The 26,701-nt window shown below is 39.8% G+C and overlaps 1 long non-coding RNA gene across 1 annotated transcript; it reads right to left on the bottom strand.

The window, feature by feature from the left end:
- Window positions 1–1,077: 1,077 nt before the first annotated feature.
- On the bottom strand, window positions 1,078–13,368 carry LOC103884075. The gene is made up of 3 exons (XR_646538.4): window positions 12,216–13,368; window positions 11,803–11,915; window positions 1,078–1,869 (listed from the first exon to the last, which is right to left on the bottom strand). It is a non-coding gene; the product is annotated as an uncharacterized LOC103884075 (long non-coding RNA).
- Window positions 13,369–26,701: the final 13,333 nt, after the last annotated feature.

Genomic DNA, 26,701 nt, shown 5'->3' with positions numbered 1-26,701 from the left:
TAGACCAGGATCTTCACTGAGTATCCACATTGCAAATGGAATCTCCCAGGCTGAAGGTGGGACTTATAAAGATGGGAAGATTATGATGCACACAGGAACCAAACTTTTCCATAAATTTAGAAAAATGACCAAGAGTTTAGAAGATAAGAGTGACAAGAAAGGGAAGGTAGTAATAGAGCCCACATTACAGGGAGCCATCCATAAGGGGATAAAGATATTATTTGGAAGCCAACTCTCCTCTCGCTTCTGATGTTTTTCTTCCTCATCCCATCCTCGGACTCAGGCTCAGAGATGGTGAAGATGTTGAAGAATCAACAGGCTCCACACAATCCTTGAAAAGACTACAAAATTAATGATGTTTTCTTCAGATAGTCAGATGCAGGTGTAGAACGAGTAAGTCAAAGGAATTGCTCTGTGATCAGGAGGAGTGTGTAGAGGACTCTGAAGGACCAATGGAAAGGCTGGGTGGGAAGACAGCCATGGAAGGATTAAATGAGAGGCAAAAGTTCAATGGGCAGAAGGGCTTGCATTTTGGGCTGTGTCTGGCTGACAAGGATGAGAAACAGGGTGGAATGAACTGACCTACCTCAAGATTCTAGGTGAGCCCCTGGGTAGTCTAAGACCTCAGGCCTTTCCAGAAACCCAGTGGCATCAGGATTCTTACCAGAACATATGAGGATGTGTCCAGGTGTAGACTGGCCCAGGAGCCCTCCCACATATAATCTCAGAAGTCAAGTCTTTCATATGTTCTGCCAGAGATTATGAGTTTGGAGGTGCCATAGTCTCTTTTGCCCACTTGTGTAGGTTGTAGCTTCTGGACACTCACGAGGCAGCAACTTTCAGCCAGCAAGTGGACTGCCACCATCGTATCTGAGGTATGGTAACCTGAGGTCAACTCTCAGTTATCAAAGGCCTGATGAAACATAATTCTGACTGTGTTTTGACTTTGAGTTCTCAGATTATCTAATGGCACAGATCAACTTTCTTCTTGTTCCTTTACCTTAACTATTTTATTCATCCCTTATTCCAAAATTTGTGACATTATTGGTGACCTTGAAAAACTGGTAACAACCTAGATGCCAAACAGTAGGAGAATAGTTAATAAATTATAGCACGTTTGAGATTCAGTATACCAAAAAGCCATTTTAAAAATGGGGCAAACTTGTATGTGCTATTGTGGAAGGATCACTATGATGCTTGTTGGGTAGAAAAAGGATTTAATGACATAACCAGAGGAGATCCCATTTTTGGAAGGAAAGAAGGGAGGGAGGGAGGAAGAGAGGGAGGAAGGGATGGAGGAAGGGAGGGAGAGAGAGAGAGGAGAAATTCATACTTAGGTGTACTCTGTGTATACAAGTATGTGTGTTTGTGAATAGAGAAGATTTTTGAAATGATACCCAATTGATAACTCCAGCTACCTCCAGGTGTGAGCCTGGGGATGATGGGAGAGTAGACAGGAAGAACTCTGTAACTTACACTGTACGTTTCTGTGATTCTTGAATTTTTTACAACTGTTATTATTTATTATGTTAGTAATTAAGGACAAACAGTTCTATAAATGATTGTTTAGATCTGATATTTACAAGCTCTAATCACACTCAAGTTTTATTAACTTTGGATTTGGGTGTGATATAAGCAAGCAGAAAATATTTATTTACTCACTGATGGCACATTGTTTGGAAGAGCTTGGAGCAAGGATGATGAAAGCAATTTGCAAAATCACTCAGCAGAAACCGGAGAATGTCATCAATGAGTTGGAAAATTGTTCTGAACAATGCTTGATGAGGGTTAGTCGCTGGGCTGAAGCTGGGAAATTCGAACTACCTTGCTTTTGTATGCCATTTGCTATCTTCTGATTATGAGCGAGAACTGAAATTATTAGAGTTTAAAGTTACATAAGCAGGCAATTTCCTCATTTTTAAATGAAGTATTTAAAAGTCATACACAAATAATTGCAGGTTTTGAAGTGCAGCATCTGAAACCTATACTATAAATATTTTTAAATAGAATTCAATTTAATTTTAAAATACTGAAATGTGAAGTTTTTATAATTTACATACTTGATTTGTTTTTACAATTTTCCACCCAAAGGCTAGGTGAGCAACCTTTCCACCCAATTACTCAAAACTCCCTTAGAGTTGACACCAATGACTTCATCTTATATAAGCTTCCTATGTAAATATACCACTGAAAAAATTATTGCAAATAACCTCAGCATTAAAATGGCTTTTTGAACAAATACAATCTCCCAAACAGTGTAAGTGAGCTGCACTTGGAAATTTGTTCCTTGACATTACTTTCCAAAGTCAAGAACACTTCACTAACCCCCCGGCCCAGGTCTCAAAGGAAGAAAAGGACAAAGATTGGCAGTAGAAGAGGTTTGTCCTCACAGTCAGTCTCATACACTCTCTCCCCAAATCCCATTAGGTCCAAGACACTGGGTCTGCCTCTCCAGGAGTGCTCTCCTACCCCACCTTACCAGGTCTGAATTCTTCCAGTGTCTGGGTAGGTTTCTTCTGTAAAATTAACTTGTATGTTAAAAACCAGGTCCAATGAAGAGCCATTCAGGAAAAGCAAGTCCAGTCCATGTTTTGAGATAGGGAAAGAGCTGAAGTTCGCCCCAAACAATAACATAAAATAAAATAATCATAGACATTTTGAATTGCAAGAGATTACAAAAATCTTTGAATCCAGTTCTCTCCTTTCAAAGGTGAAGAAACCAACTCCCTAAGAGCTAGGACACCAGCCAGGACCAAATGGTTATTTTGTGGCCAATTTATTGCTAGATAGAAAGAGATTATCTTCAGTACTATGATATTTCCAGAACATATTGGTGATATTAAAAACATGATTATATTTAAAATGTAGCACATTCAGATTATATACCCTATTAGGTGACCAAAAAATAATATGATAAATTGCAACTTCTTGGCATCTGTTTTTTAAACCAAGGCTTAAACTTTCATTTATTCATTCAGCAAATACTGAATGCCTATTATATGCCAGGCACTGTTCAGACGCTGGGGAACAGCAGGGAACAAAATGGTCATTGGCGAGTTTTGAGGGCAGAAGTGAGATGATCTGAATTATCATGTTAAAGAACCTCTCGAGTTGCTATATTGAGAAAAGACCATGAAACAGGGTGGGAGTCAGGCAAAGGTGGAAGCAGGAAAACAAGTTAGGAGGCTGTTGGCAGGAAACATAAGCAAGCATGGTGGCATGGACCAGCAGAGCAGTGCTGGAATCAAGGAAGAGCCAACAGGATTTGCTAAAGACCTCGATGTGAAAATAAGAGAAAGGAAAGAATCAGAGTCTAACTCCAAAATATTTGGCTTCAGCCACTGAAAGAATGAAGTTGCCATTAACTGAAATGGGGAAAACCAGAAAGATAAGAATTGGGGGATAAAATCTGGAATTCAGTTTGGTGCACACTGCTTCAAAACTCTGTAAGACATTCAAGAGTGATACTGATAAGCTTGGTTGGGCCTAGGAATGGAGAGTTTAGTGGAAATACTGGGTTGGATATTTTCTGACTTTAATTTTGAAGTGAAGAGCCTGATGTTAGCTGGTCACCCACAAAGGCTATAATAAAGTATTTCTCCCTAGAGTGTTAGTAGCTATTACATTACCTTGATTCAACCAGTATTTATTTATTAGGAGCTAGGCACTATAACAGGTTCTGAATGTATAAAGATTATTACGATGATTCTTCTTTGACTAAATCTAGAGGAAGAGAAAGAAAATAAACACCACCAACAAAAACCTCAAATACTATAAATGCTGCAAGAGTGTGCCCAAGATGCTAGTGAAAAACACAGACGCGGATGTCATGAACTATACCTTGGAAGGCCAGCAGTTGTGTCTGAGCCAGCGTCTTCAGGGTTGCGTAAGAGTTTTACAGACATCCGAGGGTGGGTTGGGCAGTCCAGCAAAGAACACAGGCACAAGTACACCAAGGCAGGAAAGAGCAGAGCCCCTGCTGGCACCCACACTGTGCCTCGTGGTCCAAGCCCAGGCTATGTGTAGGGGAAGGTGGCTGCTAAGAGCTGGGATGAAAGGGAAGTCGTGGGTGTGGTGCGCGGGAGGTAAGATGTGCTGGGTTGCTACGCTACCTCATTAAGGAAGCAAGAACAAACACAGTCCAGCTGAGTAGACACACACACTAGTGCTGCATGGGGCCCTGCTGTGCTCTGTTGAGATGCAGTTAATCTCCTAGCGGGAGAGGAGGTGGCCCTGCTGTCAGGGAGGGAGGAACAGGTGCTAGGAGCTGGCATTGGCTTGAAAACACTTTCAAGTGTGCCCTTCAGTGAGTTCTCTGCAGTTCCTATAGAAGTGGGCCAGCTGCTGCGGGGGCTGGGTTGTGAAAGCCAGGTGCACCGGCAAAGGACCTGGCCTCTCTCTGGGAGGATTGAGGGCCACTGGCAAGCTTTAATTTGGAAAGTGGTGTGATAGGCTTGTCCTAAAGGGTTAATTCTTCCTTGGAGACTTTGACAAGGAATGATGCTTCAACTTAGAGAAATTCATCTCATTTGGCAAAAATACAGAACTGAATCACAAGGTTGTACAGAGAACATTGGTGCAGATATTTCTCAGATCATATCCTGTAAGGGGCCAACTACCCTGTTTTCACTTAAGACTGACCTGAAAATGTGTGATTTCTGCCCAATCTTAATCTCTTAGAGTAACAAAAAAATACTTTTACTTAAGATATTTCAGAAATATGGAACATCTGCAACACTCATCAGATTTGAACAAAGAGTAAAGATTTAAACACTATATAAAGGATCATGTATGATCCTGTTCAATGCAGTACAGGAAAAAACTTAAAACTAAAGGATCATGTATTGAAACTGTGTTCTTATTTCAAAAAAACATGTACATGATAAATATATACAGTTTTTTGTCAATTGAAAATAAAATTACGTTCATTGTGCAGTGTGTGTTGGCACCGATGGAAAAAAGGACAAATTGAAGGTTATAAAAGAGGATATTCCCCCTCATCTGTGCTCCTCAGGAACATTTCTTCATTGACACATTTAGGCATCTGTCCCTATTCATGACTTAAGTAGTGCGGTGTGCCCAATAGTGTACATAACAAGACACTTAAAGGTGAATTGTACACTTGTGAGCATGGTAAGTCTCCAAAAGTGTTTATAGGATGATGACAGTGTTGTGGTCATTGTTTAAAGGAAGAAAACTCTTTTTCAGACTTCTGTTCCACTACTGGCTTTTAGAGTATGGAGGCTGAATAATGCAGCTCATCATCACTCTTTCCTGTCTATTCTTTCCCCTTCCTGTCATCCAGAAAATGGCTAAACAATTGTATCCTCTTGTACACAGTTTAAGAAATAACCAGCTACAGAGAGCCAAAACATGAGTGAACTCCCATTCACAATTGCTGTAAAGAGAAGAAAATGCCTAGGAATACAACTTACAAGGGATGTGAAGGACCTCTTCAAGGACAGCTACAAACCACTGCTCAAGGAAATAAGAGAAGACACAAATAAATGGAAAAACATTCTATGATCATGGATAGGAAGAATCAGTATCACGAAAATGGCCATACTGCCCAAAGTAATTTATAGATTCAATGCTTTATTCAAAAAGCTACCATTGACTTTCTCCACAGAATTGGAAAAAACTATTTTAAACTTCATATGGAACCAAAAAAGAGCCCGCATAGCCAAGACAATCTTAAACAAAAAGAACAAAGCTGGAGGCATCACATTACCTGACTTCAAACTATACTAAAAGGCTACAGTAACCAAAACAGCATGGTACTTGTACCAAAACAGATAAATAGACCAATGGAACAGAATAGAGGCCTCAGAAATAACATACACATCTACAATCATCTGATCTGACAAATCTGACAAAAACAAGCAATGGGGAAAAGATTCCCTATTTAATAAATGGTGTTGGGAAAACTGGTTAGCCATATGCAGAAAACTGAAACTGGACACCTCCCTTATACCTTAAACAAACATTAACTCAAGATGGATTAAAGACTTAAATGTCAGACCTAAAACCATAAAAATCCTAGAAGAAAACCTAGGCAACACCATTCAGGACATAGGTATGGGCAAAGACTTCAGGTCTAAAACAGCAAAAGCAATGGAAACAAAAGCCAAAATTGACAAATGAGATCTAATTAAACTAAAGAGCTTCTTCACAGCTAAAGAAACTATCATCAGAGTGAACAGGCAACCTACAGAATGGGAGAAAATTTTTGCAATCTATTCATCTGACAAAGGGCTAATATCCAGAATCTACAAAGAACTTAAAAAAAATTACAAGAAAAAAACAAACAACCCCATCAAAAAGTGGGCAAAGGAGATGAACAGACACTTCTCAAAAGAAGACATTTGTGTAGCCAACAAACATATGAAAAAAAGCTCATCATCACTGGTCATTAGAGAAATGCAAATCAAAACCACAATGAGGTACCATCTCACACCAGTTAGAAAGGTGGTCATTAAAAAGTCAGGAAACAACAGATGCCAGAGAGGATGTGGAGAAATAGGAACACTTTTACACTGTTGGTGGGAGTGTAAATTAGCCCAATCATTGTGGAAGACAGTGTGGTGATTCCTTAAGGATTACAACTAGACATATCATTTGACCCAGCAATCCCATTGCTGGGTATACACCTAAAGGATTATAAAGATAATATTATTCTACTACAAAGAACATGCACATGTATGTTTATTGCAGCACTATTCACAATAGCAAAGACTTGGAATCAACCAAAATGTCCATCAATGATAGACTGGATAAAGAAAATGTGGCACATATACACCATGGAATACTATGCAGTCATAAAAATGGATGAGTTCATGTCCTTTGCAGGGACATGGATGAATCTGGAAACCATCATTCTCAGCAAACTAACACAAGAACAGAAAACCAAACACTGCATGTTCTCACTCGTAAGTGGGAGTTGAACAATGAGAACACATGGACACAGGGAGGGGGACATCACCCACCGGGACCTGTTGCGGGTGTGGGGCTAGGGGAGGGATAGCATTAGGAGAAATAGCTAATGTAGGTGATGGGTTGATGGGTGTAGCAAACTACCATGGCATGTGTATACCTATGTAACAAAACTGCACGTTCTGCGCATGTACCCCAGAACTTAAAGTGTAAAAAAAAAAAAAAAGAAAGAAAGAAAGAAAAGAAATAACCAACTGCAATTTTGACTTAGTTGTTTTGTTATTTTGGAAGACGGGGAAGGTGAAAAGAAACTAGTTTACATATACAAAGGCCACACACATACACACACACATACACACTCATATTCTGGGCTGTGTGTACTTTCATTGTGCCTTAAAATCTGGACAACATGGGCTCAGATCTCCCAACTCCACAATTTATGGAAAGTTCAGTGACCTTGCCAAGAGCAATCCGAATTTCCAAGGGTATTAGGTTAACACGGTTGCTTCTTTATTTGAGCCCCTGCTTCCGCTAGACTGTTTTGCCCAGGGCATCACTGCCCGGCATGTGAGGAACCTGATCCACATGATGGGAAACTGGCCATGGATCTCCCCCACATTCAAAGAGTAGCCAAACATGCTACTCCCCCGGGATCTTAGGATGTGAGGTCGAATTTATTGAAGGTTTGGGGGAGATGATTGAAAGTTTATATCACAGCAACTCAAAACTTTAAAACTACATAACCTCCACCTCTCTCCTTCAAAGTCCCTTGAACTCTCCATTTTGTTGCTCTTTCATTTCATCTTTCTTTCTCCTCTACTTCCTCCTTTCCAGAAGCTTGAAAAGCCAAATTTTTAAAACATATGATGAAGAATTCCCCACTGTATTATACAGAACAATTAAGCTATCTCTATTTCCTACCCTGAAACTCAACACACACTACTTGCTTATAGAAGACTCAGGGACCTCTGATGCCCAGGGTTGACGGGCCTGGCCTTTCTTGGCTGACTGAATCCTTGAACCAGGACTAAAACACTTGCAGTCCATAGCTCTGCCCAGCGAGATCACAGCTGATAGCTATGTTGCTCTCTCATATTTTTCAAATTATTGTCCATATTTTTTAATTCAGGCAAAAGTAAATAATCAAATGCTTTTAAAATGTTCTGCAAAAATAAACCCAGGCTCTTGTGGAAAGTAGTTTCTTGGAGGATATATATAAACAAAATTTGAAGGTGAGGTGGGTGCTAAGAGCAGGGAGTCCCCAAACTTTTCCTGTAAAGAGCCAGAGAGTAAATATTTGAGACTTTGTAGGCCAGACAGTCTCTGTCACAAATATTCAACTCTGCCATTGTTGCCAGAAAGCAGCCAGCAACAATACACAAACAAGTGAGCCCGGCTGTGTTTCAATAAAACTTTATTTACAAACTAGGGGTAAGCGTGATGATTGAGCCCATGAGCTGTAGCTTGCCCGCCCCTGCTAAGAGGAGGTGTCGAACGTATATATGTGCTTGATGGGAGCTTGAGTGACACTCTCACAAAGGAGAAAGTTAAGATGATGTGGTAAAGCCATCACATAGCTTTCATAAAATTTAATTGTTTCTCTTTTTCATATCTTTCAGAGACAGTTTATTTGTTTTTTCATTTTTTCTTGGGTTTGTTTGTTTTGAATCTTGTTCTGTAGCCCAGGCAGGAGTGCAAGGGCACAATCTCAGCTCACTACAACCTCCTGCCCCCTGAGTAGCTGGGATTACAGGAGCCTGCCAGGATGCCCAGCTAATTTTTTGTATTTTTAGTAGAGACAGGGTTTCCCTGTGTTGGCCAGGTTGGTCTGGAACTGCTGGCCTCAAGCTATCCACCAGCCTAGGCCTCCCAAAATGGTGGAATTACAAGTATGAGCCACCACACCTGGCCCGAAAGTTTAGAAAGAAAAATGATTTAGCTCCTTCAAAAACTAAATTTTAAAAGGAATTGGAAGGCTAAGGTGCTAGGTTCAATGAAAAAGTAAGTTGGATTAGAGAAAAATACATCCGTCTGGTGAAGAAAAACTTTCTGGTTAGGGGAGAGGCAACATTAGGCAAAGAACTGCTGGCCATGGTCTCAGGAACCCTGGACATGTCTGGCCTCTGGCAGGAACTTTGTGATGTTCAAATCAGTTAACCTCTCAGGGACACAAGGTTCTTTCTGGTAAATGATAATGTTGCATTAGATGAGGCCAATGCTTTTCCAGCTGTAAGATTCCATTAAAGATTACAGAGTCTTACAGAGAGCTAGGGGCAGATACAAGAATCTATTTTTCCTCTTTTCCTCCTTAAGAGTTAATAAATTGATCGAGTGCTCCCCACCGGCCAGGTGGTTGCCCTATGTTGTCCTACTTCACAGCTGTCATCCCTGGACATGTCCAGTTGACCCTAGAGGTTGGGCATCATTATCTTGACCTTTTAATAAAGAACATAGGCTTCTCAATAGTCAAATGATTTGTCCTTGGTTATGTGTTACACAAATAATAAGAGTTAGAACTGAGAGACTGACTCTAGGCCCAGCATTTTAGGCTAGAGCACTAATTTCTTTTCATCATGGATGTATACCCTCCTTTCTGTCAGGAAAGGAAAAAGTTGGATACCGAAAAACAAATGGGAACTTTCTTCTGAGAGTCCGCACAAATGGGAGAAGTCAGTAGGAAGTTTGCAAAGTACATATTGGAGGTTCAGCTATTGAGGGAAATCTTTGACAGCAAGAGTAGGCTTAACATAAGTTAAAGGCAATTTTCTACATAGGTCTCACAAATAAAAACTAAGCTAGGTTGGGAGAGATGGTTGTTGAAAAAGAGTGTGAAGGAGGATCCAGATGTCAATTCCCATCTGTACCTGGGGATCCTAAAGGGAACAAAATCCTCCAAAGGAGAGAGAACTGCATCTTACAAGTTTATTTTCCAAGTGAAAGACAGCTTTGTTACATTTGCAGCTAGGCTTTACAAGAAAAAGGACAGTATACCTGGAGGCAAGCTAGGATTTTCTGAAGGACGAACAAATTCTACATCCTTCTCCTACTGCCTTCTGACCTCTGGTTAGTCCCCTAATGAAGACCAACAGATTATGTTAGACCTCACAGAGGCGGGGCAGAGGGAAGGAGGGGTGGTGCCTTACTCACAGAAGGAAGTCGTTATCATCTTTGAAGATGACTTCAGACACAGCAGTGGCCCAGTGACAGCCTTTTGCTTTCAATTACTAACCTTTTGAGTAAAAGAAATGGTAGTATCTTAGCATCAAGCTTTTGTTGGCAAGTATGTTCTAGCTTTTTTTTTAACTTTCATATTGCGTGTGTGTGTGTGTGTGCCTGCATGTGCATGCATAAAAGTTTTCCACTCACGAAGGGCCTTTTACTGTCACTAATGGAAGCAGGAGAGACCATTACAGAACATGGATAGCATTAGTGCCCAGGAAATTGCATTCTTGTTTGAAGCCAGATAATTCTGGTGAATAGAGAAGCCCTAGCTGCCGTCAGCTTGTTGGTGTGCCTTTTGGGGCATCCTGACAAGGAGGTTACTGTTAGTCAGAAGAAAAATATATCAAAGTCAGACGAACACAGGGAGTTCATGGGGAAGGAAGATGAATTAAATAAGCAGGAAGACAATTATCCTTCTCCGCCAATACAGCCATAAGCTTTGTTCAATATTTCCAACTTAAGATATTCAGCTGATGGCTTTTGGGCAAGGTCAGGTCGGTCAGTCTAGAAACGAAAAGAGCTCACTCTGCTGTTTCACCTGTTCCCTCACCTCTTTTTCCACAGGGAATCTTACAAAAGTGAATTGCATGGACAGTTCAGTCTATATCACCAGCTGAAATCTCCACTGTGTCAATGCAAAAAACTATATCTGCTTTTAGGAACTGAGGCATTTTAGTGGAACTTGGCTTCCTCTCAAGTTAGGATAAACTCTCGAGGCTGAAGACTAGTTTATATTTTAATATCTTTAGAAACTGGCCGGGCACGGTGGCTCACGCCTGTCATCCCAGCCCTTTGGGAGACCGAGGTGGGTAGATCACTTGAGGTCAGGAGTTCAAGAAAAGCCTGGCCAACATGGTGAAACCCCATCTGCACTAAAAATACAAAAATTAGCCAGGCATGGTGGCATGCGCCTGTAATCCCAGCTACTCGGGAGGCTGAGACATGAGAATCATTTGAACCTCAGAGGCAGAGGTTGCAATGAGCCGAGATTGTGCCACTGCACTCCAGCCTGGGCAACAGAGTAAGACTCCGTCTCAAAATATTAATAATAATAATAATATCTGTAGAAATCATTAAAATCAAATTAAATCAACTCACTGTACTTTAGTAACCTTTTTGTGGTAGAACTCAAGCAGGTGAGAACATCCCTAAGCTGACTAAACCAGGCAGAGGACACATTTGAATTAGATCACGCTGAGAGGTATTTAACATTGGGAGAGAATGGAAATTAGCCAAATATTCATCAGCCGTATTTATTAATAGAGGGGTATATTTGCAGTTGTGGAGGCTACATGGGAAAGTCCTGGTCAGAAGTCATGTCTGGCAAATGGAAAGGAGAAAAATAATCCTGCCAGGTAAAAAGAGTTCTGCTGAGAGACAGGGACTCCCCGCAGGGTATTGTGGAAGAAGCAGAATGAGGAAATTCATTTAAATGCCTTCATGGAAAGGAGGACTCTCAAGAGCTTTCCCGGCTGCCTTTTCAACCCCACAGGGTCTCCCCTCACACGTCTTTAAAAAGCTTACATGTTCTACATCAACACCCAGGGGGTCATGTGCTCATCCTTCCTTGCTCAAAGTCTCTTTCTCTCTCTTGCAGAGTGCAGTGGTAATATAAAGACAGCTTGGATCCCATGACCCCCCACGTACCTCCATTTTATAAGATTTCTTTCAGTCAGCTTGCACAGCAAGTTTAAACTGGGGAGAGGACTAAACCAAAATTATCTGAGGAGTATTTCTTCCATGGCTCTGCTCTATCTGGTCTGAAAAAAAGCAGCAGAAGAAAAAAGTGACATTGAATACCATATTGTGTAGCATATTTTAGGAGAGAGGTAGCTTCTGGCTTTAGTGATTGTCTTTTGTGTTGATAAAATGTAACTGTTTATAAGCAAACTCTGAAGAAAGAAAGGCTTGGTTACCCTTAAGCTGTGGTCAAATATTTGAAGGCTTATTCTAAAGAAAAGTACTAAATTTATTCTTGTTACTCCAAAGGGAAGAACTACAACCATGTGTAGAATTTTTGGAAAAAATATTTTGACTCGGCGTTAAAAAACAGGAGTTACCTTTACTGCCTTGAAAAGTAGTGAAACTTCCAGTATTGAAAATGTTCAAGCAGAATGCAATCTAGGTTGTATTAGTCAGGGATGGTTAAGCTGAAGTAACAAGTACACCCAAAAGACTCAGTGACCTGAAGAACAAGAAGTTTGTTTGTTTTCTCTGCTGTGCCAGTCCTGGGAAGGTATTTCAGTCAGTGGTTCTCCCTCCACACCCCCACCGTTCCACAGTCATTCAAGAACCCAGGCTGAATGACTATTCTGATGTGTCTGAGTTGTCCTGGACACCACCATCCCAGTGCCCTGGAACAAGGAAAGAGCATGAACATCACACAGGGGAGGTTGTTTTCAGCTAGGCTCGGAAGTTGCACACACCCCCATCTCCTCCACTACTCCCATTGCATTGGCTGGAACTCAGTCTCATGGCCATAACTAACTGCAAGGGACACTGGGGAACATGGTCTACCTGGTGATCTTGGACAAGCTATTTAATATCTCAGCCACATTTTCCTCAACTGTAAAAAATGAAGATAACTCAAAAGACACTGTCAAGAAAGCAAAAAGACAACCCACAGAATGGGAGAAAATGCAAGTCATATATCTAATAAAGGTCTGTATAAAGGATAAATAAAGAACTATTATAACTCAACAATAAAAAAGACAACCCAATTTTAAAATGACAAAGGACTTGAAAAGGAATTTCTCCAAAGAAGTCCATAAATGGCCAATAAGAACAAAGAAAAAAGCTCATTATTGGTCATCAAAGATATACAATTCAAAACAACAATGAGATACTACTTCACACCCATTGAGAAGGCTAGAATAAAAAAAGACAATAGTAAGTGTTGAGAAATTGGAACCCTTATACAGCACAGGTGGGAATGTAAAATGGTACAGCTGCTTTGGAAAGCAGTTTGACAGTTCCTCAAAAAAGTTAAACGTAGAGTTACCACATGATTCTAATTTCACTCTTAAATACCCAAGAGAAATAAAAACATATGTCCACAAAAAATGTATACACAAATTTTCACAGTTGAATTATTCATAACAGCCAAAATGTGAAAACAATTCAAATACCAAATGACAATCAACTGGTCAACGAACAGATAAACAAAATATAATATATGCATACAATAGAATATTATTTAGCCATAAAAAACAATGAAGTAGGGAGACATGCTATGGCATAGATGAACCTTGAAAACATTATGCTAAGTGAAAGAAGCCAGACACAAAAGGTTACATATTGTATGACTCCGTTTATATAAAATGTCCAGAATAGACAAATTCATAGAAACCAAAAAATGGGTTAGTGGCTTCCAAGGTTTTTGGAAACAGAGAAACAGGGAGTGACTGATAAGAGATATAGGATTTCTTTTTGTAGTGATGAAAAGTTTCTGCAATTAATAGTGATGGTTGCACAACATTGTGAATACACTAAGAAACACTGAACTGTGTAACTTAAAAAGGCAACTTTTATATGTAAATTTAAATAATGAAGCTATCCATCAAAAATAATAAATTAGCCGGGCGCGGTGGCGGGCGCCTGTAGTCCCAGCTACACGGGAGGCTGAGGCAGGAGAATGCCGTGAACCCGGGAGGCGGAGCTATCAGTGAGTGGAGATTGCGCCACTGCACTCCAGCCTGGGCGACAGAGACTCCGTCTCAAAAAAATAAAAAATGATAATAATTATAATACCTACGTGTGCTAAGACTGCAATTTGATACTATTTCGCCCTTCTTTCATAGTGATAGGATTATAGTTGAGACCTAGCTGTCCAGTGAGAGACTGCACTTCCTATGTTTCATTGCACAAATTAGGGTGGTCATGAGGTTAAGGTCTCACTAATGAAACGTGTGGGAATGACAACAGCTAAAGCAAGCTTGGAAGCCATATCTTGCAGAAAGCAGGGCCACTGCCAGCCCAAGGGTATAGATGACATCACACAGCAGAGCTCCCATCAAAACTCACCTCAAGGCTGTTGGTGGAGAAACACACTTCTGGATTCTTAAGCCACTGTATTTTGGATTCCCTTTGTTACAGAAGCTAGTGTTACTCCATCCACGCAGAAGTATGTAAATGAAGTAGGTGCTGTCTTAACAAAAATCTAATATGCATGCCATTGGCTTAACAGTCAGGCAGTGAGTGGTAAAGAAATAAACATTATAGGCTGGGAAGTTGGAGACATTTGTACACCACACAAAACATTTGTCTGCAATAACATGCAGTAGTCCCCGCTTTCCCAAGGGGGATATGTTACAAGACGTCCTGTGGATGCCTGAAATCTTGGATAGCACTGAACCCTTTATATACTATTAAAAACTGTATTTTTTTCAATCTGATAACCAAAGTGGCTACTAAGTGAATAATGGATAGTTTACACAGCTGGACATAGGGATGATTCACATCCTGGGCAGGATGGAGTGGGATGGCAAGAGACTTCATCACCCTACTCAGAATGGCATGTAATTTAAAACTCACGCATGAATTATTTCTGGAATTTTCCATTTAATATTTTAGAGCCACATTTGACCTCCAGTAACTGAAACCACAGAAAGTGAAACCACAGATAAGGGGACTACTGTACCTACTGAGTCAGTAGCTCTGAGGTAAGTGCTTGAACAGAGAAGTGCACATTTGTGTGTATTACCTGCTCCTTGCTGTTTTTAGCATGACTTTATAAACAAAAGAGAACACAATATAAAAAAATTGGCTGGAAGGAAATAGAACCAAGACACAACAAAAACACAGAAGGAAATAGAAAAAGTACAGAAATCTATAATTTCATATTCATTCATTTGTTCATTCATTCAACAAATATGTTCCAAGCACTTGGACTACACCAATGAACAAAACACACAGTAAAGCTTATGAAATTTCAATTGGAGAGATAATACAAACAATACATATAATAAATAAATTATCTATATTACAAATATGTCACAGAAAACAAAATTATGGAGGACAGTGAGCACAGGAGTGGGGGACAGATCATGATTTTGAGTAGGATGGTCCTGGTTAGCCCTATTGAGAGGGCAATAATTTGAGCAAAGACCTGCACATGAGGGGGTTCAATGAATAGGTGCCTAGAGAAAGTGTGTTCCAGGCAGAAGAATTAGATGGTCAAGAGCCTGAGATGGATGTGCCTAGTGTTTTCAAGGAACACCAAGGAAGCCTGTGTGGCTGGAGTTGTGTTGACAAGGGGAGTTATCAAGTAAGTGACAAGTCACAGAGGAAAATGGGGCAGTCCATATGACTTTAGCTTTACTCTAGTGAAAAGGGGAGGCTCCCAGGGTGTTGAGCAGAGGAGCAACATTTCAAAAGGCTCACTCTTGCTCCAGGAGGGAAATGCGGAAACACATATCTAAGTCAGGAGGTGCTAACAGTAACCCAGGCCAGGGATGAAGGTTGCTCAGACCAGGGTGATAGCATGGGAGGCCAAGAGAAAAGACGGACTCAGGTTAACTTTTGAAAAGATGTTTTTGCTGAAAGACTGGAGGTGGGTTGTGAAAGAAAGTGAGGAATAAATGACTCCAGAGTTATTAGAAGAATCAAGTTAAATGATGCAAATAAAATATAAACACTAAGACCAAAGCCAAATGGACGTCAAATTGTCAAGTTATATAAGAGGATATTTCATAAAATGTGTCAGAAATACAGTTTAGGCTTAAGGCAAAAATGAGCTTCCTAGTACCCCACAAATATCACAACTCCCACAACTGAATTAAACTGGTCCTCTGGAAGCTGAAGAATTTAGGGAGGGGATGGCTAATTAGCACATAGACATTGGAAGAGCAACGTGAGTCTAGCACTTCTGAGAGTAAGTTGTCCAACAAAGCAGGAGAGAGTCGGGGCCCATGAATCTCTCAGTGCAGCCCTCTCCCCACAGCAGCACACTGGATAGGGTGCTCTCAGCAATCTCCCAATGGTCATCCTCCTCCACCAGGAAAGAATAAGAACCCAGCGGGAGAAGAGACTAGAAGTTTTTCCCTGGAAACGCAAAGAATGAGGAATAAAAAATGTTCTCCATAACAATCGGGATTATTGAACTGTACAAATAGAAATATCTTTACTTTTAGAATAGAATAATTCTTCTGGACATGTCTTTAAAATCTTATTTTAGAGGGCATATGTAAAAGAATGAGTTCATTCTTATGTTTACAATATTCTTCCTCGCTTAGCCAATGACTTTCTCTGAGAGGCAATAGTGTTACGAAAACAGCCTAACTTTGCCGGGGCAGTTCTCATTTTGACCCCTCCACCTACTAGCTGTGTATGTAAGTTACTTAACAGCTTTTAGCTTCAATTTCTTGGCTATAAGAGAGGAGCAATGTTACTGGATGAATGAGATGCATACGGAAGGTAAATATTATAGTGTCCACCTATAAACTGCACCAACAAAGGTTAGTTTCTCCTTAACACAAGAGGCTCAGTGGTGATGTGGAATGCCAGCTTTCTGATATACTTGGAATAGAGCTGTTCTTCCTGAAACACTGGCTTTCATATATGACATGCAACTTGCCCAAGTTGAAAGGGGAAACTTTACTTTCCATTCAAACTCCCTTGGCCTCATTTTGGGGCAGCTTCTGAAAGCTTGTTGACCCCAAGTGCCACACTTCTGATAAGAACTGATAAGAGAACTCGATACAATGATGAAAAGGATCCTCTCATGAAAGAAACTTTTCTTGTGATGTCTTCAGCCCTAGCTCAAAGTCTTGTGGTTGCCAGCAGATCAAAAAAAGCCTGGGGTAAAAATACAACCTCCATGGAGGTTTGTCTGTGGAAGCCGACTTGCTGGAAGACTACATTACTCAATGATTTTACAGTCTATTCTTATTGATGATATTTCAGTTATATGCAGTTGATTACAAATTTTTCTAACACCATAGTACTGGCTCAGAGCTCTTACTAATTATGACAGATGCTGTGGAAAATTATGATACGGGAATTTCAAATGCTCTGATTAAAATGATATTCACAGAATTGACATTTATGACTAATTTGGTTCTTCTTTTATGCTAGAAGTTAATCCATATTTTGTGTTGTACATGAAAGGAAATTAGGAGAATGTCAGGAGCAAACTACTACCAGCAGCAAAGCAGCTGTCTATTTATAAAATAGTCTCTAGTGTTCAAAGAAAAAAAATCTATATAAAGAGATTTATTTTAAAATGGTCTGAACATATTACTAGATGGGAGTCAATTGCTTCATAGCATTATTTGGCATTCTTCAGTGGTTTCCCACAGCAATTTACACCTTTGTGTAATATGGTATAATAGAAAGAAGTAGACTTGGGAGTTTAAAAGTTCTTGGTTTTGACCGGGCACGGTAGCTCACGCCTGTAATCCCAGAACTTTGGGAGGCCAAGGCGGGCAGATCACGAGGTCAAGAGATCGAGACTATCCTGGCCAACATAGTGAAACCCCGTCTCTACTAAAAACACAAAAATTAGCTGGGTGTGGTGGCACACACCTATAGTCCCAGCTGCTCAGGAGGCTGAGGGAGGAGAATCGCTTGAACCCAGGAGGTGGAGGTTGCAGTGAGCCAAGATCATGCCACTGCACTCCAGCCTGGTGACAGAGTGAGACTCCATCTAAAAAACAAAACAAAACAAAAAGCAATTCTTTGTTTCATTCTCAGATCAGATGGTTATTTGATATTGAGCCAAAAAGCCCCAGTTTTCTCAAATGTAATATAGGGATGACTCATAAGATTGTTCTACGGATCTAACAAGTAAACCATAGAAAACATCTAGTGTTGGGACTAGTATCTAGCAGGCACTCGATAAATGGTAACTGTTATTTACAAGGGTAGCTGTCATAATTCTTTTGATTCTATTTCTGAAGGTCACTTCAAGGACAATGCTATATGAAATCTGAGTCCAAAAAATATACATGCTGGAGAGAGATATTCATAGCTATAAAGTAAAACAAAAGAAAATGGAATCTCATTTTTTAAGCTACCTGTTATTTCTGCATGATTATTATGTGGCAGACAATATGTTGAGACATTTACATGAGTTGTCTTATAGAACACTCACAATAACTTTTTTTTTTTTTTTTGAGATGGAGTTTCACTCTTGTTGCCCAGGCTGGCATGCAATGGCGCGATCTCGGCTCACTTCATACTCCACCTCCCGAGTTCAAATGATTCTCCTGCCTCAGCCTCCTGAGTAACTGGGATTACAGGCTCCCGCCACCTCACCCAGCTAATTTTTGTATTTTTAGTAGAGACTGGGTTTCACCATGATAACCAGGCTGGTCTCGAACTCCTGACCTCCGGTGATCTGCCCACCTCAGCCTCCCAAAGTGCTGGGATTACAGGCATGAGCCACCGCGCCCGGCCCACAATAACATTTTTCTTTTTTAAAAGTGAGACAGAATTCCCACACTATAAATTTACCGGTTTAAATAGTACAATTCAGTGGGCTTTAGTACATTCACAAGATGTGCAACCATCATCACTATCTAATCCCAGAACATTTCATTACCACAGAAACTCCACACCCATTAGCAGTCATTCTCCCACTCCATAGCTCCTGGAAACCACTGTCTTAGTCCATTAGGGCTGCTATAACAAACCAGAAGACTGCATATTTATAAATAATAGAAATTTTATTTCTTGCCGTTCTAGAGGCTGGAAAGTTCAAGATCGAGGTACTAGCTTTAGATGCCTGGTGAGGGCCTTTTTGCTACATCCTCACATGGCAGAAGGGAGGTAAGAACAAAAAAGGAACTAAGTGGTCAGACACAGTGGCTCACACCTGTAACCCCAGTACTTTGGGCAGATCACTTGAGGTCAGGAGTTCAAGACCAGCCTGGCCAACATGGTGAAACCCTATCTCTACTAAAAATACACAAATTAGCTGGGCATGGTGGCAGGCATCTGGAATCCCAGCTACTCAGGAGGCTAATGCAGGAGAATTGCTTGAACTCAGGAGACAGAGGTTGCTGTGAGATGAGATCATGCCAGTGCACTCCAGCCTGGGCAATAGAGCAAGACTCTGTCTCAAAAAAAAAGAAAGAAAGAAAAAAAAAAAAAGAAAAGAAAAAGGGACTTAGCTTGTTCCCCTCAACCCCTTTATAAGGCACTAATCCATTTGGGAGGGCAGAGCCCTCATAACTTAACCACTTTCCAAAAGACCCAACCTCTTAATACCATCACAGTGAGGATTAAGTTTCAACATGAACTTTGGAGGGAACACATTCAAACCATAGCAACTACTAGTGTATATTCTGTCTCTATGGATTTGTTTGTTCTTGATATTTTATGTAAATCAAATCATACAATATGCAGCCTTCGGTCCCTGGCTTCTTTAACTTAGCATAATATTTTCAAAGTTTATCCATGTAGTAGCAGCTGTCAGTACTTCATTTTCATGTCTGAATAATATTCCATTGTGTGGATATAACACATTGCATTTATCCATTCATCAATTAATGGCACAATAACATTTTACCGCTGAGAATACTGAAACATAGAAAGTTTTAGAAAACTTGCCAAAGATCACACAATTAATCAGTACCAGGGCAAGGATTTGAACCATAGCTTTTTTAAAATCCAAAATTCATATTCTTAATCATTTTGCCTTATTGTATCTAATTTTAAAAATAGATTGGTATATAATGAGAAATAAAAGAAATACATCGCCATACCTTTGGCTTATTTTTCTAGAGTTTTTTAATGTCTTTCTTAATGATTTAGAGGTGTTCTTAATCAGAGTATCAGAGATATTACTTTGATACTAATTTTTTTTGGTTGTGTGTATTGTAAATATTTTCTTTCAGTCTGTAACTTGTCTCTTCACATCTTGAATATGTATTTTGATGAATAAAATTTCTCGACTTTAATATAACCAAATTTATCTTGGTCTTAGAGATACAGTTTCTGTGTCTTGTTAAGGAACTCTTCTGCTACACTAAGGTCTAAGACATTTTTATCGGCCGGGCGCGGTGGCTCAAGCCTGTAATCCCAGCACTTTGGGAGGCCGAGACGGGCGGATCACAAGGTCAGGAGATCGAGACCATCCTGGCTAACATGGTGAAACCCCGTCTCTACTAAAAATACAAAAAACTAGCCGGGCGAGGTGGCGGGCGCCTGTAGTCCCAGCTACTCGGGAGGCTGAGGCAGGAGAATGGCGTAAACCCGGGAGGCAGAGCTTGCAGTGAGCTGAGATCCGGCCACTGCACTCCAGCCTGGGCAACAGAGCGAGACTCCGTCTCAGAAAAAAAAAAAAAAAAAAAAAAAAAGACATATTTACTTATATATTCTAACATAAGTACAAAGCTTCATTCTTTATATTGAAGTCCTCAATTGATCTGAAGCTGATTTTGTACATGAAATGTGGAAAGATTCTAGTTTTATCTCTTTCCAAATATTATCCCACCCATGCATTTCATAAAGGAGGAAATACACATGGCCAAAAAAGATTTGAAATAATATTGAACTTCATTAGCAATGGAGTAAACACAACTCAAAAACACAGTTAATAGCATATCATATTCTTTCAAATAGTAAAAAAAAAATATGAAGTTTACAATATCAAGTATTTAGAGAATGTGGTTCCACAGGATCTCTTACATTGCTAGTGGGAATGCAAAATATTAAAACCATGAGAAAAGCAATTTGATATTTGTCTTGGTCCATTCGGGCTGATAAGATAAAATACCATAACTTGGGTGTTTATAAACAACAGAAATTTTTTTCTCACAGTTCTGGAGGCTGGGAAGTCCAAGATCAAGGCACTGGCGGATTTGGTGTCCGGTGAGGGCTTACTTTCTGGGTCCTAGATGGCACCTTCTTGCTGTGTTCTTACATGGTGAAGGGGATAGCTAACTCTCTGGGTCTCTTTATAAAAGTATTAATCCCAATTGTGAGGGCTCCACCCTCATGACCTAATCACCTGCTAAAGGCCACGCTTCCCAACACTATCGTCTTGGGGGTTAGGATTTCAACATATGAATTTTGAGGGAACACAAACATTCAGACAATGTCAATATCATAAAGTTGAACATTCACACCCACTGTAAGCAACAATTCCACAGAAACAATACACATAGCACCATTGTTCATATTAACAAAACATGTAGACAACCCAAGAGTTCATGACAGGAGACTGGTGAAGAAACAGCAGTATATGCATATAAAGTTTCATAGAGTAGTTAAAATAAACGACCTTCAATAATGGACAATAATATGAAAGCATCTTAGCAATAGGCTATTAAGTGAATAAAACTAATTCTTAGAAGATAATATACAATTTGATATTCATTTTTGTAACTTTAAAAATAATCTTAATAAAAAGAAAAAAAAGAGAGAATGATGAACACCTCTTCAGGATGGAGGTTACTTTAAGTGAGGGGAAGCAAAGGGTTACCATGGAAGGGGACCAACAAGGCATATATAGGCTATCTTTTTTTTCTGAGTAGCAGGTTCATGAAAGGTGATGACATTATTAAAGGTAACTAACCACCAAACAAAGGTATAAAAGAGGCCATACATGGAGCAATATTATGAGTAACTTTTTTTTTTGAGATGGAGTCTTGCTCTGTTGCCCAGGCTGGAGTGCAGTGACGCAATCTCGGCTCACTGCAAGCTCCGCCTCCCAGGTTCACGCCATTCTCCTGCCTCAGCCTCCCGAGTAGCTGGGACTACAGGTGCCTGCCACCATGCCCGGCTAATTTTTTGTATTTTTAGTAGAGATGGGGTTTCACCGACTTTTTTTTTTTTTTAGAGATAGAATTTCATTCTGTCACCCAGGCTGGAGTGGAGTGGTGTGACCATAGCTCACTGCAGCCTCAAACTTCTGTACTTAAGCCATCCTCCTGCCTCAGCCTCCCAAGTAGCTGGAACAACAGGTATGCGCTACCATGCCTGGCTAATTTTTCAATTTTTTTTGTAGAGATGGAGTCTCACTATGTTGCCCAGGCTGGTCTTGAACTCCTAGCCTTAAGCAATCCTCTTGCCTCAACCTCCCAAAGTATTGGGATTATAGGCATGAGTCACTGCACCTGGCCTGTTATGAGTATCTTGAAGCAGGAATTTGATTACTCTAATTCTGAGTAGCTGTGGTCTAATACAAAATAGAAACAAAGAAAGATAGCTAATAAACAGCCATGCTTAAAAGGGCATGAATTTGATAGAACAGATTCCTTGCTAGGACCATTCCAAACAATAATGGTCAGATAAATCTAAAATTATAGTAGAATTATATATAAAGACACTGGTTTTCATTTGAAAGCCCAGTAACAGATTGATGAATTTTCATAAGAGAAGAATGAAAGTGACATGATGAAAATACTAGCTTTAGCTTGTTTGTTTGTGGAAACTCCATTCCAACTACCTCATATAGCACTTGGCAGACTTTAAGCAAGGATTCAGAGAACAAGTGGCAAAAGCAAAAGTGCCCGGGTCAAAGGGCCCTCCTGAGCACGTTAGCAGAAGAATGTTTCCCAGCAGGATACGTTATCATAGGCATTGTTATAAACTGAATTGGGCCCACCCTCTCCCAAATTCATATGTTGAAGTGCCAGTGTAACTGTATTTGGAGATAGGATCTTTATATAGAAAGGTAATTAAGGTTAAATGAGGTCATAAGTGTGAGTTCTAGTTCTTTAGAATTGGTATCCTTATTAAAAGAGAGATACCAGAGCTTGTGTTTGCACTCTCTCTCTCGCTCTGCCTCTCTCTCTGTCTCTTCACCACAGAGGAAAGGCCATATGAGAATATAGTAAGAAGGTAGCTGTCTGCAAAACAAGAAGAGAGCCCTCACCGGGAAACTAATCAGCCAGCATCTTGACCTGGAACTTGTAGCCTTCAGAACTCTGAGAAAATGAATTATTTAAACTACCTCATCATATGAACTACCTCATCATATAAACTATCTCATATTTTGTTAAGGCAGTCCATGCTGATGAATACAGGCACCCTGGTTAGAAGTTGGACTGCTGGAATATTCAGAGACATTAGTCCAACTCCTACACACACAAATTATCTAACTAGGAGCTTTTTATTTCAATTACCTAAATCTAACCACAGTCTTTTTCTGGGCTAAGGTGCTAAGCGCTATACGGAACAGAAATGCGTCAGAGCTGAGTTCACCCACAAAGGGCTGTTCTTGGCCTGAGAACGCCTGAGTGTGACCTCCTACATGCATCTACAGTCCCTTTCACTTCAGCTTACTGCCAAACCAACAATTTTATGTTTAGTATTCTCTTACTTTTCTTTACGGTTTTACTACATGTACATGTATTCCTGAACAAATATTTTTTATTTATTTTTTTCAATCTAGACCAATTTATTTTGTTTTATTGTCTCACTCCCCCTGCCAGATATAAACTCTCAGAGGGCAGAGATTTTTGCCTGTTTTGTTTGCTGCTATATTCCTGGTGCCTAAAACAGCACGTGGCACATAGCAGGTGCTTAAACATATTTGTTGAATAAATGAATTAACTGATACAAGTGAGAGGAAATAGTTCCTGAGGCCTTCCTCATTTCTCACAGAGGTCTACCTAAAAATTTGCGCAAAGTTAGCATCTGTGGGAAAAAATTATCTATGTTACAAAAGCCTAGCCTTTTATGTTGTTGGTACTCAAGGATTCATCCTATTAACTCATGAAAAATTCTTGCTTAATTGTACATATGCACTTTTGCTTCCTATTTATTGCTGTGTCATCAAGCTTGCAGCAGGCCTGGCTACAGTCAAATCATCAATCCCATAGAGGTATTACACAGCGGTTTACTGTCATACCTTACTGTGTCAAAGTTTATCCATTCTACAACTTCTACATCTACATCCCATCATCATATTTTTCCTAAGACAGAGTACCCTATTCTTATGCAAATTTTCTTCTGACATTCATGGGTTCATTGTCTAATTCCTGGGACATAGCAGTCCTGTGGCCTCCGGTAAGAGACCTTCCCAGACTAGCCTCCATAAGCTAACCAGAGCAAGAAATGAGGAGAAAGAAGGCAACAAACTCATCTGACCATTGGTCTTTCTGATCTGTGAAAATGGAAATCCAGATAATAGAAATGAATTCAGAGATGAATTCAGGGGTCCATCTTGGGTCACCTCCCTGTGCTCTCTCTTCCATAGCTCCATGTTTCCCTACTTCCTGCACTCTGCTTAGATCTTCATTCTTGCCCTTGGATTCAGAGTATGAAGCTCCTTCCTCAAATGTCAGGCCCTACACTCTTTCTTCACATAGTCCCACCTTTTCCTTTTTTTGCCCTGGTCGCACCCTTTTGAAGCCCAGAGACCACTAAATCCAGTTCATCAGATTATGAAGTCCTACTTAAAGTTGGCAAGAAGCATCATTGCCTCAACCTCACAGGGCTTCCAGAACTGACAGCTGCAGACTTCAGTGAACCTTTGCTCAATATTTCCTCGCACAGAGTTGAGAAATAGTAACTTCCATCCAGAAACATTCTTCTGAATAAAAATGCACTGAGAGGTTTAAGGATAAATTTTTGGTCACAGAGCAGTCATCTTTTGCTTTTCACAATATTCTAATTTCCCACAGATTTCTCATAGCCCAGAATAAAGACACTGGGATTTTTTAATACATATTGAGAGAATTTCAGAGATGAGGAGCATTTATAACACATACTCTTGAAGTACATGAGTTCATCTGAACACATCAAACTAATTGCCCTATTGTGAGGAGGATAGTAGCTTGTTTCACAGGGTTGCCACTGTTACCCATTCCTAAGAGGGCATCTGCACTTAAAAAGGATTTTTCTAATTCCTGAGCCACCTCTTTGTTTCTTCCTGTCTTGGATGAAGTCACTAAGCTATCTTTATAACTTCATCATCATTTTCCAAGCAACACACTGAGAAGCTATAAACAGAACATTAGGGAAAGCCAAACCCACACAACTTGTAGGAAAATTGGATTAAACATTGGTCTGTAATCAGAAGTGATCCTGATAAAAATTAATTAAAGAGAAATATTTCTGTTGCCTGTGGCTTTATTCTACTGTGCAGAGAACAAATATTTCAGATAATAGCACTTGATTCCCAAAGTGAGAATGGGGTTTATAATTTTTCTCTCTTAAGGAATTACTAGTCATGGACAAGAAGAAACCCCATGCCTTCTAGTGTGCCTATGAAAATAATTTGGTGCAACTTGCAATTTGCGTAGATCCAACTTTGGACCTTGGACATTAAATCCAAGGTCTAAGATGAGAATTCTCTTCTTGACCAGAGTGATCTCTCATCCTTGCTTGTTTCCCTGCACACCCTTCATCCCCACACATACTAATAAAAAATAATTCACCTGACAATATAAGCTCTTCTTTCTTTGAGTTCTTTCAGTTTTTCTCTGAGTAATTTCAGCCTATCCATTTGGGTCATAAAATTTGCAGAATATGTTATCTTAGAGGTAGATCAAAACACAAAATGAAAATTTTCTGACCCCTTTCTGGCCTCTTCCCTGAAAAAGGAATAGGAGCTGCTGGCTAGCAAGTCTTTGAACTTTTCCATGTTCTTTCCTTAAACTTTGAAGAGTAGTTCTGTAGTAAGTTGCTTTTATTTTTGTTTTATCAATGTATCTACATTGAGTTCTTGGTTTTAAGTAGTGATGTTACTTCATTACCTTTTGGTCCCACTAAGACTGTATTTTATTCATTGAATGTGATGTAGTTTGTGTTTGACCTATTTTCTGTGGGGATATGTTTTATATATTTTAAGAGTTTATCTAAAAAATGACAATTAAATCTTGAACAAATTCCTCTATTTCAGTGTAACTAAATTTACTGGTAGCCAGAGGAAGAGTTGTTAAGAGTTAAGTAAACATATATTTACTTTCCACTTAAAAATAAAAAAGAGAGAAATGCACTTTGCCCTGTCAAAAATATAACTTGGATAATAAAAAATTTCATGAGGACCTTTTGAGTCCAGACAGGTAAATGTGTAAACTATCCAAGGTAGGAAGTGGAAGAAGGAGTATGAATTTGAAATTAAATGAGGCTATGAGAGCTGGGATATTAAAACCATTATTTAAAAAGTATATGATATAAACTTGCAATTGAGTACACCGTATGGAAAACAAATGTAATAAAAACTCATCCCTTCCTCATAATTTTACTGCATTTTACTATTATCTGTTTTCTAGTGGTCATTTATAGGCATTGTATCTGGGATAGAATATGATGGTGTGCTGCTTACTACACAAATTTCTTCCCAGCTCCATGTGCAGTCATGTGAGGTTGGCAGCTTGGAGCAGCCATATAGGAGTATTTATACCATGGAATTTCCACATGGTACAAATCAGGGCATTTTTCTTCAGACTTTCAGTTGTTTCTAACATTTTCCAGCACCCTAGTACCTAACAGAATAAGAATCTTGCTATTTCCAGGTGTAAATAGATTGGAAAGACTATTTTAGAGAGTGATTTCCCTGGATATTTTTGTTTTTTGCTTCCCAACACCCTTTCCCTGTTCATCTTGTATGAACACCCCTTTCTCTGGGGAATTCCCTCTTTCTCATTTC

Source organism: Papio anubis, chromosome 6, assembly GCF_008728515.1.
Source record: "Papio anubis isolate 15944 chromosome 6, Panubis1.0, whole genome shotgun sequence".
In the NCBI taxonomy this organism is placed as follows: Eukaryota; Metazoa; Chordata; class Mammalia; order Primates; family Cercopithecidae; genus Papio; species Papio anubis.
This window is presented reverse-complemented; position numbering and strand designations above follow the sequence as displayed.